The following is an 18,032-nucleotide window of genomic DNA, read 5'->3' as shown; positions in this document are numbered from 1 at the left end:
TGAAGGATAGGAAACAGAGAGTGGGGTTAAATGGGCAGTATTCACAATGGAGAAGGGTAGTTAGTGGGGTTCCTCAGGGGTCCGTGCTAGGACCGCTGCTTTTTAATATATTTATAAATGATCTAGAGATGGGAGTAACTAGCGAGGTAATTAAATTTGCTGATGACACAAAGTTATTCAAAGTCGTTAAATCACGACAGGATTGTGAAAAATTACAAGAGGACCTTACGAGACTGGGAGACTGGGCGGCTAAATGGCAGATGATGTTTAATGTGAGCAAGTGCAAGGTGATGCATGTGGGAAAAAAGAACCCGAATTATAGCTACGTCATGCAAGGTTCCACGTTAGGAGTTACGGACCAAGAAAGGGATCTGGGTGTCGTCGTCGATAACACACTGAAACCTTCTGCTCAGTGTGCTGCTGCGGCTAAGAAAGCGAATAGAATGTTGGGTATTATTAGGAAAGGTATGGAAAACAGGTGTGAGGATGTTATAATGCCGTTGTATCGCTCCGTGGTGCGACCGCACCTTGAGTATTGTGTTCAATTCTGGTCACCGCATCTCAAGAAAGATATAGTAGAATTGGAAAAGGTGCAGCGAAGGGCGACTAAAATGATAGCGGGGATGGGACGACTTCCCTATGAAGAAAGACTAAGGAGGCTAGGGCTATACAGCTTGGAGAAGAGACGGCTGAGGGGAGACATGATAGAGGTATATAAAATAATGAGTGGAGTGGAACAGGTGGATGTGAAGCGTCTGTTCATGCTTTCCAAAAATACTAGGACTAGGGGGCATGCGATGAAACTACAGTGTAGTAAATTTAAAACAAATCGGAGAAAATTTTTCTTCACCCAACGTGTAATTAAACTCTGGAATTCGTTGCCGGAGAAAGTGGTGAAGGCGGTTAGCTTAGCAGAGTTTAAAAAGGGGTTGGACGGTTTCCTAAAGGACAAGTCCATAAACCGCTACTAAACGGACTTGGAAAAATCCAAAATTCCAGGAATAACATGTATAGAATGTTTGTACATTTGGGAAGCTTGCCAGGTGCCCTTGGCCTGGATTGGCCGCTGTCGTGGACAGGATGCTGGGCTCGATGGACCCTTGGTCTTTTCCCAGTATGGCATTACTTATGGCACAGACATTAAAAAATCTATCAGAAATAGCAGAGCTGATTAAATCTATCTAAAACCAACTCACCACTTCATAAGAACATAAGAATAGTCATACTGAGTCAGAGAAATAATCTATCTAGCCCAGTATCCTGCTTCCAACAGTGGCCAATCCAGGTCACAAATACCTGGCAGAAACCACAATAGTAGCAACATTCCATGCTACCAATCTCAGGATAAGCAGCAGCTTCCCAATGTCTCTTTCAATAGCAAACTATAAACCTTTCCTCCAGAAACTTGTCCAAACCCTTTTTTAAACCCAGATACATAGTAACATAGTAGATGATGGTAGAAAAAGACCTGCATGGTCCATCAAGTCTGCCCAACAAGATAAACTCATATGTGTATACCTTACCTTGATTTGTACCTGTCTTTTTCAGGGCACAGACCGTATAAGTCTGCCCAGCAGTACTCCCCGCCTCCCAACCACCAGTCCCGCCTCCCATCACCGGCTCTGGCACAGACCGTATAAGTCTGCCCTCCACTATCCCCGCCTCCCAACCATCAACCCCTCTTCCCCCCCACCCAATTTCGGCTAAGCTTCTGAGGATCCATTCCTTCTGCACAGGATTCCTTTATGCATATCCCATGCATGTTTGAATTCCGTTACCGTTTTCATCTCCACCACCCTCTCTGTGAAAAAATACTTCCTTACATCTTTCCTGAGTCTGCCCCCCTTCAATCTCATTTCATGTCCTCTCATTCTACCGCCTTCCCATCTCCGGAAAAGATTTGTTTGCGGATTAATACCTTTCAAATATTTGAACGTCTGTATCATATCACCCCTGTTCCTCCAGGGTATACATGTTCAGGTCAGCAAGTCTCTCTTCATACGTCTTGGAACGCAAATCCCGTAGCATTCTCGTAGCTTTTCTTTGCACCGCTTCCATTTTTGTAAAACATCCTTCGCAAGGTACGGCCTCCAAAACTGAACACAATACTCCAGGTGGGGCCTCACCAACGACTTGTACAGGGGCATCAACACTTCCTTTCTTCTGCTGATCACACCTCTCTCTATACAGCCTAGCAACCTTCTCGCTACGGCCACCTCTTGTCACACTGTTTCGTCGCCTTCAGATCCTCGGATACTATCACACCAAGATCCCTCTCCCCCTCAGTACCTATCAGACTCTCACCGCATAACACATAAGTCTCTCGTGGGTTTCTACTCCCTAAGTGCATCACTTTGCATTTCTTCGCATTGAATTTTAATTGCCAAACCTTCGACCATTCTTCTAGCTTCCTCAGATCCTTTTTCATGCTTTCCACTCCCTCCCGGGTGTCCACTCTGTTGCAAATCTTAGTATCATCCGCAAATAGGCAAACTTTACCTTCTAACCCTTCGGCAATGTCACTCACAAATATATTGAACAGAATCGGCCCCAGCACCGATCCCTGAGGCACTCCACTACTCACCTTTCCCTCCTACGAGCGAACTCCATTTACCACCACCCTCTGTCGTCTGTCCGTCAACCAGTTCCTAATCCAGTTCACCACTTCAGGACCTATCTTCAGCCCATCCAGTTTATTTAAGAGCATCCTGTAGGGAACCGTGTCAAAAGCTTTGCTAAAATCTAAGTAGATTACATCTATAGCACGTCGATGATTCAATTCTCCAGTTACCCAATCAAAGAATTCAATGAGATTCGTTTGGCACGATTTCCCTCTGGTAAAACCATGTTGTCTTGGATCTTGCAACTTATTTGCTTCCAGGAAATTCACTATCCTTTCCTTCAGCATGGCTTCCATTACTTTTCCAATAACCGAAGTGAGGCTTACCGGCCTGTAGTTTCCAGCTTCTTCCCTATCCCCACTTTTGTGAAGAGGGACCACCTCCGCCATTTTCCAATCCCTCGGAACCTCTCCTGTCTCCAAGGATTTATTAAACAAATCTTTAAGAGGACCTGCCAGGACCTCTCTGAGTTCCCTCAATATTCTGGGGTGGATCCCGTCCGGTCCCATGGCTTTGTCCACCTTTAGCTTTCCAAGTTGTTGATACACACTCTCTTCCGTGAACGGTGCTATATCCATTCCATTCTCAGGTGTACTTTTGCCAGTCCCTCGTGGTCCTTCTCCAGGATTTTCTTCAGTGAAAACCGAACAAAAGTATCTATTTAGCAAATTGGCTTTTTCTTCATCATTATCTACATAGCGGTTCACTGTATCTTTTAGTCTCACAATTCCCTTTTTAGTCATTCTCCTTTCACTAATATACCTGAAGAAATTTTTGTCTCCCCTCCTTACATTTCTAGCCATTTGTTCTTCTGCTTGCGCCTTCGCCAGACGTACCTCTCTCTTGGCTTCTTTCAGTTTCATCCGGTATTCCTCCCCATGTTCCTCTTCTTGAGATTTTCTATATTTCTGGAACGCCAACTCTTTAGCCTTTATTTTCTCAGCCACTTGCTTGGAGAACCATATCGGTTTCCTTTTTCTCTTGCTTTATTTACATAAAAGTCTGTGGTCCTATTTATTACTTCTTTCAGCCTGGACCACTGTCCTTCCACTTCTTGTACGTCCTCCCAGCCCATCAGCTCCTTCCTCAGGTATTCCCCCATTTTACAAAAGTCAGCACGCTTGAAATCCAGTACTTTGAGTTTAGAGTGGCCGCCCTCCACTTCAGCTGTCATATCAAACCAAACCGTTTGATGGTCACTGCTTCCCAGGTGTGCACCCACTCGAACATTTGACACACTATCCCCATTTGTGAGCACCAGATCCAGCGTCGCTCCCTCCCTCGTGGGTTCCGTCACAATTTGTCTGATCAGAGCACTTTGGAAAGCATCCACGATCTCTCTACTTCTTTCCAATTTTGCAGACGAAACCTTCCAATCTACATCCGGCAGATTGAAATCTCCCATCAACAGAACCTCTTTTTTCTTTCCTAATTTTTGAATATCTGCGATCAGATCTTTATCTAGATCCTCTGTGTCGGGGGTCTGTAGACAACACCCACGTGGACAGAGGTTCTATCATCTCTTTTTAAGGTGATCCATATCGCTTCTTCCTTTCCCCAGGTCCCTGTCATTTCAGTCGCCATGATATCATTCCTCACATACAGAGCTACTCCTCCACCTTTACGACCCTCTCTATCCTTCCTAAATAGATTATAGCCTACGCTAACCACAATATCACATCCTCCGGCAACAAGTTCCAGAGCTTAACAATTGTTTGAGTGAAACAATATTTCCTCCAATTTAATTTAAAAGTAATTCCATGTAATATCATTGCGTGTCCCTGGTCTTTGTACTTTTTGAAAGAAATGGTTACCACATCTCAAAAAAGATATAGTGGAATTAGAAAAGGTACAGAGAAGGGTGATGAAAATGAGAAACGGGATGGGACGACTTCCCTATGAGGAAAGGCTAAAGCGGCTAGGGCTCTTCAATTTGGAGAAAAGATGGCTGAGGGGAGATATGATAAAGGTCTATAAATTAATGAGTGGAGTGGAAGAAGTAGACGTGAATCGTTTGTTTACTCTTTCCACAAATATTAGGACAAGGGGGCATACAATGAACCTACAAAGTAGTAAATTTAAAACAAATCAGAAAAAATATTTCTTCACTCAACATATAATTAAACTCTGGAATTCGTTGCCAGAGAATGTAGTAAAAGCACTTAGCTTAGCAGGTTTAAAAAGAGGTTTGGATCGTTTCCTAAAAAAAAATTCCATAAGCCGTTATTAAGATGGACTTGGGGAAAATCGACTGCTTATTTCTAGGATAAGCAGCATAAAATGTATCGTACTGATTAGGGATATAGCCAGGATCTTGTAACCTGGATTGGCCACTGCTGGAAACAGGATGCTGGGCTTGATGGACCTTCGGTCTGTGCCAGTACGGCAACACTTAAGTACTTGTATACATGTACCTATGCTTCACTTTTACACATTCTACACCACTCGGAATTTTGTAGACCTCAATCATATCCCCCCTCAGCTATCTATTTTCCAAGCTGAAAAGACCTAACCTCTTTAGTCTTTCCTCATATAAGAGGCATTCCATCCCCTTTATCATTTTGGTCGCTCTTCTTTGAACTTTTCTAAGTACACTATATCTTGTTTGAGATAATTTGACCAGAACTGAACGCACCATGGAGTGATAAAGAGGCATTATAATATTCTTGGTCTTATTTACCTTCCCTTTCCTAATAATTCCTAGCATCCTGTTTGCTTTTTTGGCTGCCACTGTACACTTATCCTGTATAATACATGAGATCATTGTATGATATAATTTAGGGATGTGTATTTGTTTGAAATGATGTGGAAAAATATCCTATTTTTTTCATTTTGTCTTTTATAGGCTTTTATGTTATTTTACGATGATAACCGCCTTGATTGCTATGTAGAAAAGATGGTCTACCAAATCATTAATAAATATACATATCATTTGGTGTCATTTTTTGCCGAATAATAGGAAAACCCCAGAAATTTTGGAATTTTTTTTCCCTGTGTTGTAAAGAATGTGCACTACTGGGAAATAGTGCGCCTTATTCATGAACAGTACGCACTAATGAAATTGCTCCTAAAACACATGCACATAAAAAAATGCCCACAGGTATTAAGTGGATTTCTTAGTATTTAAATACACACTAATTCTGTTGGTGCACGCTAAACTTTAGTAAAAAGGCCCCATAATTAAGCAGAGAGTTGACATCAACCACAGGTTAAAATTCAACCTCTACTTTTTTTTTTCTTTGCTTACTGCAAAATGTTGTTTGTTTACTCTTCCTTATGTTTGAAAGGTTTAGTAGCAACTAGCCAATCCAAAACGGTATGCATACTGCAATGTTAAATTCTGGTAAATGTTTTTGACTGCAATAAAATGCTGTTATGAATAAATCATATCTTGCCATGAAACCAGACCACTGATCACATCTTAGCAGAGAGAAAGAAAGGATCAGCACATACACTTTAAGATCAGGAAAATCTCCAACTCATGGAGTGAGTTACTGCACATTTTGAGTATTAAAAAAATTGGTGAGGCCTATCTATAACTATTACATATGATGCAAAACAAGATTTCTTTGCTTTTTCAACCTTTTATATATTACTAGTAAAAAAGGCCCGTTTCTGGCACAAATGAAATGGGCGCTAGCAAGGTTTTCCTCGGAGTGTGTATGTTTGAGAGAGTGTGTGTGAGAGTGACTGTGTGAGAGAGAGAGAGAGAGAGAGTGAATCTGCGAGTGTGTGCGTGTGACAGAGAGAGTGAGACTGGGTGTGAGTGTGTCTGTGAGAGAGAGTGTGTGTGCCTGAGGCCCCTCCCTCCCACCCAGTTCCAGTGTCCCCCCTCCCTCCGAGTTCCTGGGTCGCCCCCCCGTATTTTTATTTTAGTTTTTGTACAGGTGGTGCATTCCCCCCTCCTCCAAGTTCCAGACCCCCCTCCCTCCTCCCGAGTTCCAAACCCCCTCCCCCCCTCCGAGTTCCAGACCCCACCTCCCTGCCTCCCTCCCTCCGATTTGCAGACCCCCCTTCCTCTCTCCGAGTTCCAGACCCCACCTCCCTGCCCCCATCCCTCCGATTTCCCAACCCCCCCTCGCAGTTCCTGACCCCTGGACCCCCCCTTCCCACCGCCAACCCTCCGGGCTTCATAGCCCATCTGTGAAGAAAGTTACGGACACAGGCAGGCAGACGCATAGAACGTTGGAGGTGAGAATTATTATACAGGACGCGTCATAATGGGTCTAGTGACATCAGCTAGGGCTTCGAAGCCCATCTGTGAAGAAAGTTACGGACACAGGCAGGCAGATGCATAGAATGCTGGAGATGAGAATTATTATATAGGATTGTGTATGGAGGCAATGTTCTAAAGCTTTCCTATGTGGAAACTTTTTTTTTTTTTTTTAACAAGGAAAGAGTTTTTATAAAATTGCACTGCTGAATACATTTATAAAAAGTATATGCATGAAAAAGCATGCATCTATTTTTAAATGAGCTGCACACGGGTGCTTCTGGGAGTGCCCATTGGGCATAGCAGAGGTGGAGCAGTGATGTACACATGTACCGTATGGAGTACACATGCACAGAGTACATATACAAATTTACATCTTCAGAATTAGTGCAAATTTGTGAACTGGTGTTTGTGCATTATCGTGGCAGGGTTTGGGAGCCTGTATTATAACGCCTATGTGCCATTATAAAATAGTCATGAAAATCCCAGAAAAGCACAGGTGAAATAAATAATTTTACCATCATAGCAGAAGCTTCAAACGTTATTTATGCATAGGTTGCTATTGAACTGCCTTCTGCAGATATAACCATCAATTCCATAATTTTCAAAGACAATAAATAAACAACTTTTTGTTAGACATTTACCCCTCCCCCTCCCCTGTTTACTAAGTCATGCTAGTGGCTGCCGTGCGCTAATGCTGACACAGCCCATTCATTTTGAATGGGATACGTTGGCATTGCTGCGCGACTTAGTAAAGGGGGTGGGGGCAGGGGTCAGTATGCTGTTTGTGTTGGTTGACATCTTTATTCAATAAGGCATCTGCATACCTTCATTACATCTCATTTTATTTTTACAATTCCTCCCTTTCATTCACCAACATGTATTCTCATGTTTATCAATTCCTATATATGCTCATTTTCGTGAGCTTCATTTATCTTTTTATTTTTACTCACGTTATACATCTTTTGTCACAATACAACTTTTCATTTTAGCCCGTTTACACAGCGTTGTTTGCACCTTTTCATATCGCATTACGTACTTGGAATCGCAACTAAGACTTTTTTTAGTCATACATACATCAAACATCCTATGCATATTCAAGTTGATAGTATTTATGTATTAGGATGACGTTAGCTATACACGTCAAACGTCTCATGCATATTTAAGCTGATCATTCGGTCCTAAAGTTTCTTTAATAGACACCATCGGTTTCACTACTGGAACATCTATTGTGCTGTGAATTTCAGGTATATCTTATTTCACATTATTTTTGCTTTATAGCTTTTGGTATGTGGTCGGCTTATTTTTTGTCTCATATATACTTAGCTCATTCTATTTGGTTAATACATCTTAATTACTGCGTCTTTGAATTCTGACTGATTCACCGTTTCAGCACTATTAATTTACAATCTAGTTATTTCTATTTTCCTTTAGTCACATTTTTTATATATATCTACTTTACCTCACTCTCTTACTGGTGCCACTTATCACATTATTCCTGAATTTAGTATCCTTACACTGGCGGAAGAAGGGACTACACCAAATACAAGAACACACATCCTACAGCACAAGATAGGGTCAAGTAGACAAGAAAACATTCTAGTAACTGATATACAACAATGAATGGATAGCACAGACTCCATATACTTCCTCATGGAATGGGATAAAAGGTGCAAATGAATACTAGATGAAATAGCATCCTTACGAACAAGAACCTCACAAAAGCATAACTCGATACCATGGTTCAACGATGAACTGAAAAAGCTAAAAACACAATCCAGGAAATTTGAACGAGTATGGAAAAAAACCCCAAAAGATGAACACACACTCAACACATGGAAACAATCACAAAGAAAATACAAATACGCAATAAGACAGACCAAAAGATTATACTATAAAACTAAAATAGGGACATTGAGCCTGCCATGAGTGGGAAAGCGCGGGGTACAAATGTAATAAAAAAAATAAAATAGGAACAGATTACAAAGACACAAAGAAACTATACCAACTCGGTCACTACAACAAATACAGACATCCCATCTGCAGATGAATTTGCTAAGTATTTCAATGAAAAAAATTGTAAACCTACGCAACATGCTACCTCATGACAACACTGACATCGAAAACTTCCTTAATGAGTTGGACCCAACCACTGGAGAATACCCGGCTGACCGAACCTGGATTAAACTTCGCCCTCCTTACCGTTGATACAGTTACACAAGCATCAGCAGGTTCTCCAACACTCACTGCAAACTAGATACCTGTCCCAACTACCTAATGAAATCTGCCCCTGACGGTTTCATAGCAGACCTCACATCCTACCTAAACTACATGCTACAGCAAGATCTCTTCCCTAAGGAAAATGGCAACATCCTACTCACCCCGATACCAAAAGACACCCAACAAAAAAACATGAAATCACTAACTACCGTCCAGTAGCATCCATCCCGTTGATAGTCAAACTGATGGAAAGCAATATTACATGAATCACAATCAGGTTTTCATCCCCTCCACAGCACAGAACAGTACTAATCACCCTCCTAGCCAAATTCAAGCAGGAAATAGCAATAGGCAAAAACATCCACCTCCTCCAATTCAACATGTCTAGTGCATTCGACATGGTAAACCATAATATATTAATAAGATTACTAGATAAGTTCGGGATCGGTGGATGTTTCCTAACCACAAGAACATATCAAGTAAAATCAAACTCAAACATATCATCACCGTGGAAAGCAGACTGTGGAGTAACACAAGGATCACCACTATCACCGATCCTCTTCAACCTAATGATGACCCCACTAGCCAAGTCCTTATCCAAGCAAGGCTTTAACCCTTTCATCTATGCAGACGATGTCACAATATACATACCTTACAAATCTAACTTGACAGAAATCACCAACTAAATCAAAAACAGCTTGAACATCATGGACTCTTGGGCTAATGCATTTCAACTAAAACTCAAGAAAAAAACACACTGTCTCATCCTCTCATCCCAACACAGCGCAAACAACTCCACAATCATCAACACTGGAGATTACACCCTCGCCATCTCAGACAGCCTGAAAATCTTTGGCGTTACTATTGGCCACTACTTAACACTAGAGAGCCAAGTGACATCCACGACAAAGAAAATGTTCCACTCACTGTGGAAGCTCAAACGTGTGAAGCAATTCTTCCCGAGGGAAACATTTCACAACTTGGTACAATCAATGGTACTACGCCATGTAGACTACTGCAATGGGATCTATGCGGGGTGTAAAGAACAAACCTTAAAGAAACTTCAGACCACTCAAAACACGGCAGCTAGGCTTATCTTTGGAAAAACACGATTTGAAAGCACAAAACCCCTCGGCGAAAAACTACACTGGCTCCCAATCAAAGAACGAATTGCTTTCAAAATCTGCACTCTGGTTCACAAAATTATCTACGGTGAAGCCCCGGGATACAACAGACTTGATCGACCTACCAACTAGAAACACACCCGAATCAACACGAACGTACCTAAATCTGCACTACTCAAGCTGCAAAGGACTCAAATACAAATCAACCTACGCATCCAGTTTTTGCCACATTAGCACACAACTGTGGAACGCATTACCAAAAGTCTTGAAAACTATGTACGATCACCTAAACTTCAGGAAAACACTAAAAATTAACCTGTTTAAAAAGACATAGCCGGCCGATCCAACATAAATGCCTGACATCTTAACCACAACAAAACTAAAGTACGTAATGGACATACCACAACTCTTCCGTTATACGATGCCCTAATGTGGCTGTGCCACATGAACTTTATCTTACCACAACACCACTTTGTATTTGTTCACACCCGAGTCTGCAAACGCCCTCTCCGGTACTATGTAAGCCACATTGAGCCTACAAATAGGTGGGAAAATGTGGGATACAAATGTAACAAATAATAATAAATAAGTATACTTGTAGCACTGGCATTCACTTTTACATTCAGGGTAGCTGATGCACTGCTTTCACTTTCTTCTTTAGAGCTTTCACTGCCATGCGGACCGTTTTCATTTTAACAGCTGAGGTTATGCACTTTATGTAAATGCGTTGCACAAACACATGCAGCCCTAAGGCTTGCGTCTTCTCTTATTTATTAGATGTCTCCAGGTTTTGTTTTCTACAATAATGCAATTTGCGGAGGCTACTTTAGAGTAGCATTACTTTTTTGTGTTCTTCTATTTCATTTTATTATTATCATGTTTATTAATTTCAGTTCACTTTTTCAACTCCTTTTCACCTCATTTCAATTTTTGTTTCATTTCTATTTTTCTTCTACCACAGATTAGCACATTGTGAGCTTGTGCTAAATAGACACTAGCCACTTGCAGTTCTAAGACTGATGTCACTGACAGGTAGCTAACAGTTTTTTGTTTACAGTTTTCTGGTCTATTCTCACTATGGGCTCTTTCTACATTTGTCTCATTTTTTTTCACACCGGTCCTGTATTATCACAATTAGTTGTTCATATATTCTGCATATCTATGTTTTATTTCACATAGCTCAGTATTATGTTTCCATAGGTTTTGGGTTACTAGGATACACCACTTAAGTATTTTAGTTTTTCATGTTTTCTTCCATTCTGTCACATGTTCAGATGGTTCTCATATTATTAATTCTAATTTTTTGGAGTTTTGTTGATTTCCATATATTTGTTATTTTTTTAGGTCTCCTGATGAAGAAGGCATATATGATGAAATGTGGCTAGTGTTGAGATTTTTTGTTTTGTCAAGTGCATTCTGTACACTGCAGACGAAGACTATATTGTGAATATGTCCACTGGTTTTAAAGAAATAAAAGGATTTTTTGGTTTATGTCCTGGTGCCTTCCCAGTCCTTTTCTTTGAACGGGTTTTGGGAAAGGACATGTTTCCCTGTACATTCCAGCAATTTTGCTTGCTTCAACTGGAGTACCGATATTTCTTTACATTGTTGGTTCTATTTTTACAAACAAGAAGTGCGATGGACCTGCTGTACTTGGGTGAGTTATTGGAGCCTTATAGTCCACTTTGCCAGTTACACTCCTCTCAGGGATATTATTTAGTGGTACCATATCAAAGTGAATGTTTTTTTGTTATAGCTTCCTTTCTTTTCAGTATATAATATCACGTTCATTGTTGATTTAATCTAGAATTGAGAATGAATGAGACTGTTGGGCAGACTGTATGGACCATTCATGTCTTTATCTACCGTCACTTACTTTGTTACTATATGTTACCAGACATAATCCAGCACGAGAAGGATTATCTTTGCTTTTGTTAGACAGTAAAAGCATGGTTGTGATAGCAGACGTACAGAAATCTTCAATGGGTTTTATCTACATATTAGATGAAACTGGATATGTGTGTTTGCAAATAATTTGTATGACTGTAAACTGCCTCGGGCTACTTGGTAGAGGTGATAAATTTGAATAAATACATCTTAATTGAAAACTAAGCATCTCATGATGCATTCTGTTTTCTTAATCATTACTCTACGCTAATTAATTGGATAAACATACAGGAACAAGATTAGCAGGAAGATTCTGTTAGTGAAGTATTCTGGGAAAGTGATTAACAGAAGTTTTTAATCTGTGGAATCTAATTTTACAGGTTTAAGTTTCAGATTAAGGATAACTATGGCATAATTCAATTTTTGCTTAAACAGTATCCTCCCCCATATCATATACCATTTGATGCCCCGAATATTGAACTTGTATTTTTTCCTACTCCAAAATAAAAAGATTGGTGTTCTCATTGTTTGTGTCTATTATTTCAATTTATTCTTAAAATAGATGATTTGCAAAATATTCTCAGCTGGAATAGCATGCAGAAAGCCTGAAGGAGTGACATGATCTACTCAAAACACAGCCACTAACATAGAATATCACAACTGATTTAAATCAATTTTATTATAACTGCTGCTGTGATGTTTCAGGCCACAAAAAGTCTTGATTGGACACTAATTCTATAACCTGGTTGTTTTCCAGTACAGATGTGGGTAAAACAGGCTGATGTATAATCTTTCTTATTTGTACCTTTAGTGGGGAGCAGATGGTTTGTGTAATCCATAAACTGACTAAGCAGCACCGAGACCCCACATATGTCATAAAACACTATGAGGGCAAATCTATAATGATCCAATTTACTAAGCTGCGATAGTGGCTGTGCCGGTGCTAATGCCAACAGAGCCCATGGGCTTTGCTGGCATTAGAACTGGGACAGCCGCTAGCATGGCTTAGTAAACAGACTAATAAATGGGCACCTCTTTTTATGCACCCCAATGCTGAGTGGTGAAAGCCTATTTTATAATGGCGCCCAGATTCCATTATAGAATGCTAGCATAATCCAGTATCAGTGTGCCCTACATTCAGGCGCCTGCAATTATACCAGCCATACACCTGGTGTAGCAGCAGATGCCTAAATGTGGCCAGGGTGCACATAACTTACTGCCCATGCTCCTCCTGTGCTCTGCCCATGTGAACACTTCCTTGTATTCATGTGTTATGCAACATATGCACACCCTTACAGAACACCACTCACATGTCTAAATGCCAGTTTCCTTCATATTTAGGGGTCCTTTTGCTAAGGTGCGCTGAAAAATGGCCTGCGCTGTTGAAGGCGCCTGCAAAAAAGTCCTTTTTATTACCAAAAATGGACATGTGGCAAAATAAAAATTGGTACGCGTCTATTTTGGGGCTGAGACCTTGCCACCACCCACTGACTTAGTGGTAAGGTCTCATGCGTTAACCAGGTGGTAATTGTCAGCGTGCGTACACGGCCGATTATCACCTAGATAGCGCCACACGGTAAAAAATAAAAAAATATTTTCTGGTGCGTGTAATGGACACATGTAAAAGATGGAATTACCACCAGGGGCATGCGGTAGCTCCAAATTGACACGCGTTGGACACACATAGGCACCTACGCACCTTAGTAAAAGGGCCCCTTGGACATGCAAGCAGCACACAACAAAACACCCTGTTACAAAATTGCCCTTGAGGTTCAATCCATATAATCATTAATTATCTTTATCAAACCAGGATTATGAAATGTAGAATTTTTACACACACACATTTTTACTTTCCTCTTAAAAGCATTTTTATATTAAAGTCAACAAAATAGTCCTATTTATTTTTAATATAAATAGTTGCACTTTAAAAGCATGCTCTCTAAAACAGCCCATATAACAGCTTTCTGCGGAAGTCTCGCTAGGCTGCCGCTTGAACTCTCGGCAGCCATTTTGAATTGGCATTAGGACAAACACAGTCTGCAGACACACTGGGCAGGAAAGAGGGGGCTCTTTCCTGCCCCGAAGAGGTCACCAGACCACCAGGACACCGCACTAAGGTAAAGGAGGGGAGTGGAGGATAGGAAGCCCGCCTGCCTGTCTGCCCGGCCGTTGTCCGCAAATCCAAACAAACGGACAGACTGGCAAAACCCACCTGGTTATGACCTCAAAAAGAGGGCATGTCCAGGTAAAACTGGATGCATGGTAACCCTACACATAGGGGAAGCCACTGCTTGCCCCGGGATTGGTAGAATGGAATGTTGCTACTATATGAACTTCTGCCAGGTGCTTGTGACCTGGATTGGCCACTGTTGAAAAAAAATACTGGGCTAGATGGACCACTGGTCTGACCCAATATGGCTATTCTTATGTTCTTATTTGAATAGTCAAACCTAACAAACTCCAAAATAATTCACTTGACATGTCAAAAAGCCACCCCAGCAATGTAATACTGCTGTTCAAATAACCACTACTAAATGGACTTGGAAAAAATCCACAATTCCAGGAATAACATGTATAGAATGTTTGTACGTTTGGGAAGCTTGTCAGGTGCCCTTGGCCTGGATTGGCCGCTGTCGTGGACAGGATGCTGGGCTCGATGGACCCTTGGTCTTTTCCCAGTGTGGCATTACTTATGTACTTATATGTACTTATTTGTAAAATAGTGAGTTTGAGCAGAGATGGAGCTTTGCCATGTTAGGACTATAAAAAATGAAATATAAAGGGCTTATATATAACAAAATAGCTAATTTCAGGAATATTTTGAATTCCTCTAATTGTTTCTTCTTTGGGATTGGGGAACTCGCCTAATAGAGCAGCAGACAGAGAATCCAAGGCTGAAGTCTTATTTCTCCCACTGATAATCATTGGGACCGTGAGAAATTAATTTCACTCTTCACTGCCTCAAGTGCAAACTTTGATTGTAAGTCCAATAAGGAAAGGGACCTACCTGAATGTAACTTGTTTTGAGTTTGGTTCTTAAAAAATTAACAATTAAATTTAAAATCCAATTTTTTTATTTACATGTCTGCTTCATCTCATTCAGCAGAGGACATTAGTTTTGTCCAGTCAGATACAGAAGCATATCTGTGGTGGCTATATTTAGTTTTGGAAGAGACAATCAACTTATGGGAGTCAAAACAATCTGTGAGGATCAATAATCCTGTGAGCAGTGTCCAGCTGGGTCATTAAAATAGTACATTATTAATGATCTGAGAGAAAATTCTTCTAGTTTTACTACAGAAATAAGTATTTATCCATAATGGATATCACGGTCTCATTTCTCACGCACATAGCCTGTTAGCAACTTTTAACATGCTGGGAATATTTAAAAATGGGGCAGTTTCCTTACTGATAAAAGGCAACTCTTCAAACTGTCAGTGTCTGCTTTCAAATAAAGTACAGTGCATAAGATGGCACATGCAAAGAAGCATGTGCTTCAATTATGAAAGATGGACTAGAGATCTGGAAGAAACTATAGCTTTCCTGTCAAAACTCTCACAACCCACTGAAAACACTGCTAATTAAAACAGCTTCTGGCTGAAGTGCAGTGGTCTGAAATAAACAAAATGCTCAACACAAAACCTATACTCAGAATATGGGCACATCAAAGATCATTATCAAGATATGTTTACATCATGTAAGGTTTTAGTAGACTACTGAACATTGGAACAAAGCAGGAGAACTGCATCACCATCAACTGACTTCTATGGGTAAGTCATTTTAGGTGCTACCATTACTGAGCAAAATGTCTGAGTCTCGTACACAGAAGACAGATCAGGATGGGCTGGAGTGAGCTTCAATGGCAATTCCAGTAGTTGGGAAGTCCAGTGCCAAGCAGATTTCTATGGTTGTCCTGAAAATGGTAAATACTAGGGCCGCATCCCAACTAAAAGTTTTACCTGCGATTAATTGCACAATTAAAGTCAGGCCATAGCCAGCTGTCACAGTGGCATAGCTACGGGTATGCCTCAGTGGGACAGGCCCACGCAGCTCTCTATCCCCTTTCTTTCACAGCATCTGCGTTCCTGTCTCTGAACCCCGTCCCTCCCCGGTGTACCATATGGGCATCTTCAGCTGGTGGGGTTGCCTTAGCCAGTCGAAGATATCCACTGCCAAAGTATCCCCCTTCCTCCATGTGCTGCCTGACGAGCGAGGAAGTCAGCGCAGTGTCTCTACTGTCAGCACTCCCCAAGCATGGTCAGTTCATGTACAATCTGAACATGCTTGGGGAGTGCAAGCGTTGGTGGCTAGAAGCACTCTGCTCACCTCCTCGCTCCTGAGGCAGTATGAGGAGGAAGGGGTGACTCAGGCAGCAGATTTCTTCAGCTGGTGGGGCTTCAGCTATCCCACCAGCCATTGAACAGGTACTGTAACTTTGGAGGGGGCCTTCAGCCTTTCTCTCTCCCCTCCCTCCATGTGCTCCACTATGTCTTCACCCATTCTTTCTCTCCCTCCACGTGCACCCCTGCGCCTTCACCCACTCCAAGGGCGGACTGACCGTTCAGGCAACCGGGCAGTGCCCGAGGGCCCAGAGGCTCTGCCCGGATGCCCGCTGTTCTCCCCATTCCCACACACTACCTTCCTGCCTTGGCCACCACTGCCGCTGCTGTTACAGTAGTGGCGGCAAAAACAGGAATAAAGATCGCGACGCGGAGCCGCACTGTTCCTCCTGTTTGTGGCTGCCGGTCCCACCTTCCTCTAACAATTTCCTGTTCCGGGGCAGAGCCGGTCAACTGCGAGCAGGAAGGGAACACGGTGCAGTCCCGCGATCTGTTTTTTCTATTTTTGCCGCCACTGCTGAAATAGCAGCAGGGCAGCAGCAGTGGTGGCCACGGCAGGGGGGTATTGGGTGGGAGTGGGGATAGCCTGGTCCTGGGTGTGCCAGTGGTAGTGGGGGAGTCCGGTGGGGGGGGGGGGGGGGGGGGGGGGGAGAGAGAAGGCTTGGGTGTTGGGTGGGGATGAAAAAAAGACTAACACTGGATGGAAGGGGGAGGGTGTGATTGAGGGTAGGGTGGAAGAGTGGGGATATGGGGATTAGGTGGGGTGATAGTGGGGACATATAAATTGAGCAGGAATAAAGAGGACCCCAGGTACAGGGTGACTGGGTGATGGGGAAGGACAGACAATGGGTGATGAGGAAAGAGACGATGGATGGAGAATGGAGTGGTGAGGGGGAACAGATGCTGGATGAGGAGAGAGGGGACAGATGTCAGATGGAAACAGGGAGAGGAGGGACAGACACTGGATGAGGGAGAGAAAAGGGACATATGCCAGATGGAAATGGGGAGAGGAGGGACAGACAATGGATAAAGGGGAGAGAGGGGATAGAAGCTGGATGGAACGGGGAGAGAGAGGACAGATGCTGGATGGAGGAGGGAGAAAAAGAGGAGAGACTCTGGATGGAAGTGAGGAAAGAGAGGAGGCAGATGCTGGATGGAAAGGGGGAAGAGAGAGGAGGCAGACGCTGGATGGAAAGGGGGGAGAGGAGGCAGACGCTGGATGGAAAGGGGGGGAGAGGAGGCAGACGCTGGATGGAAAGGGGGGGAGAGAGAGGAGGCAGATGCTGGATGGAAAGGGGGGGAGAGAGGAGGCAGATGCGGGATGGAAAGGGGGGGGGGAGAGAGAGGAGGCAGACGCTGGATGGAAAGGGGGGGAGAGGAGGCAGACGCTGGATGGAAAGGGGGGAGAGGAGGCAGACACTGGATGGAAAGGGGGCAGACACTGGATGTAAAGGAGGGAGGAGAGGGGGCAGATGCTGGACGGAAAGGGGAAAGACAGAGAGGGAGAAGATGCTGGATGGAAAGGGGGGGGAGAGAGAGGGATAGACGCTGGCAAGAGTTAAGAAGAGATCAAAGAAAAAAGAAACAAGAGACTGGGACCAACACAATTACAAAAAAGTAAAACGGC

The 18,032-nt window shown here is 42.6% G+C and overlaps 1 protein-coding gene across 7 annotated transcripts in view; it reads right to left on the bottom strand.

Annotated features, from left to right (window-relative positions):
• SFSWAP (splicing factor SWAP) overlaps positions 1-18,032 on the bottom strand; it is a 285,802-nt gene that overhangs the window by 26,692 nt on the left and 241,078 nt on the right. The window lies entirely within an intron of this gene.

This window comes from Microcaecilia unicolor, chromosome 11 (assembly GCF_901765095.1).
Source record: "Microcaecilia unicolor chromosome 11, aMicUni1.1, whole genome shotgun sequence".
Classification (NCBI taxonomy): domain Eukaryota; kingdom Metazoa; phylum Chordata; class Amphibia; order Gymnophiona; family Siphonopidae; genus Microcaecilia; species Microcaecilia unicolor.
The sequence above is the reverse complement of the archived record's forward strand: the minus strand, read 5'-3'. Positions and strand labels throughout refer to the sequence as shown.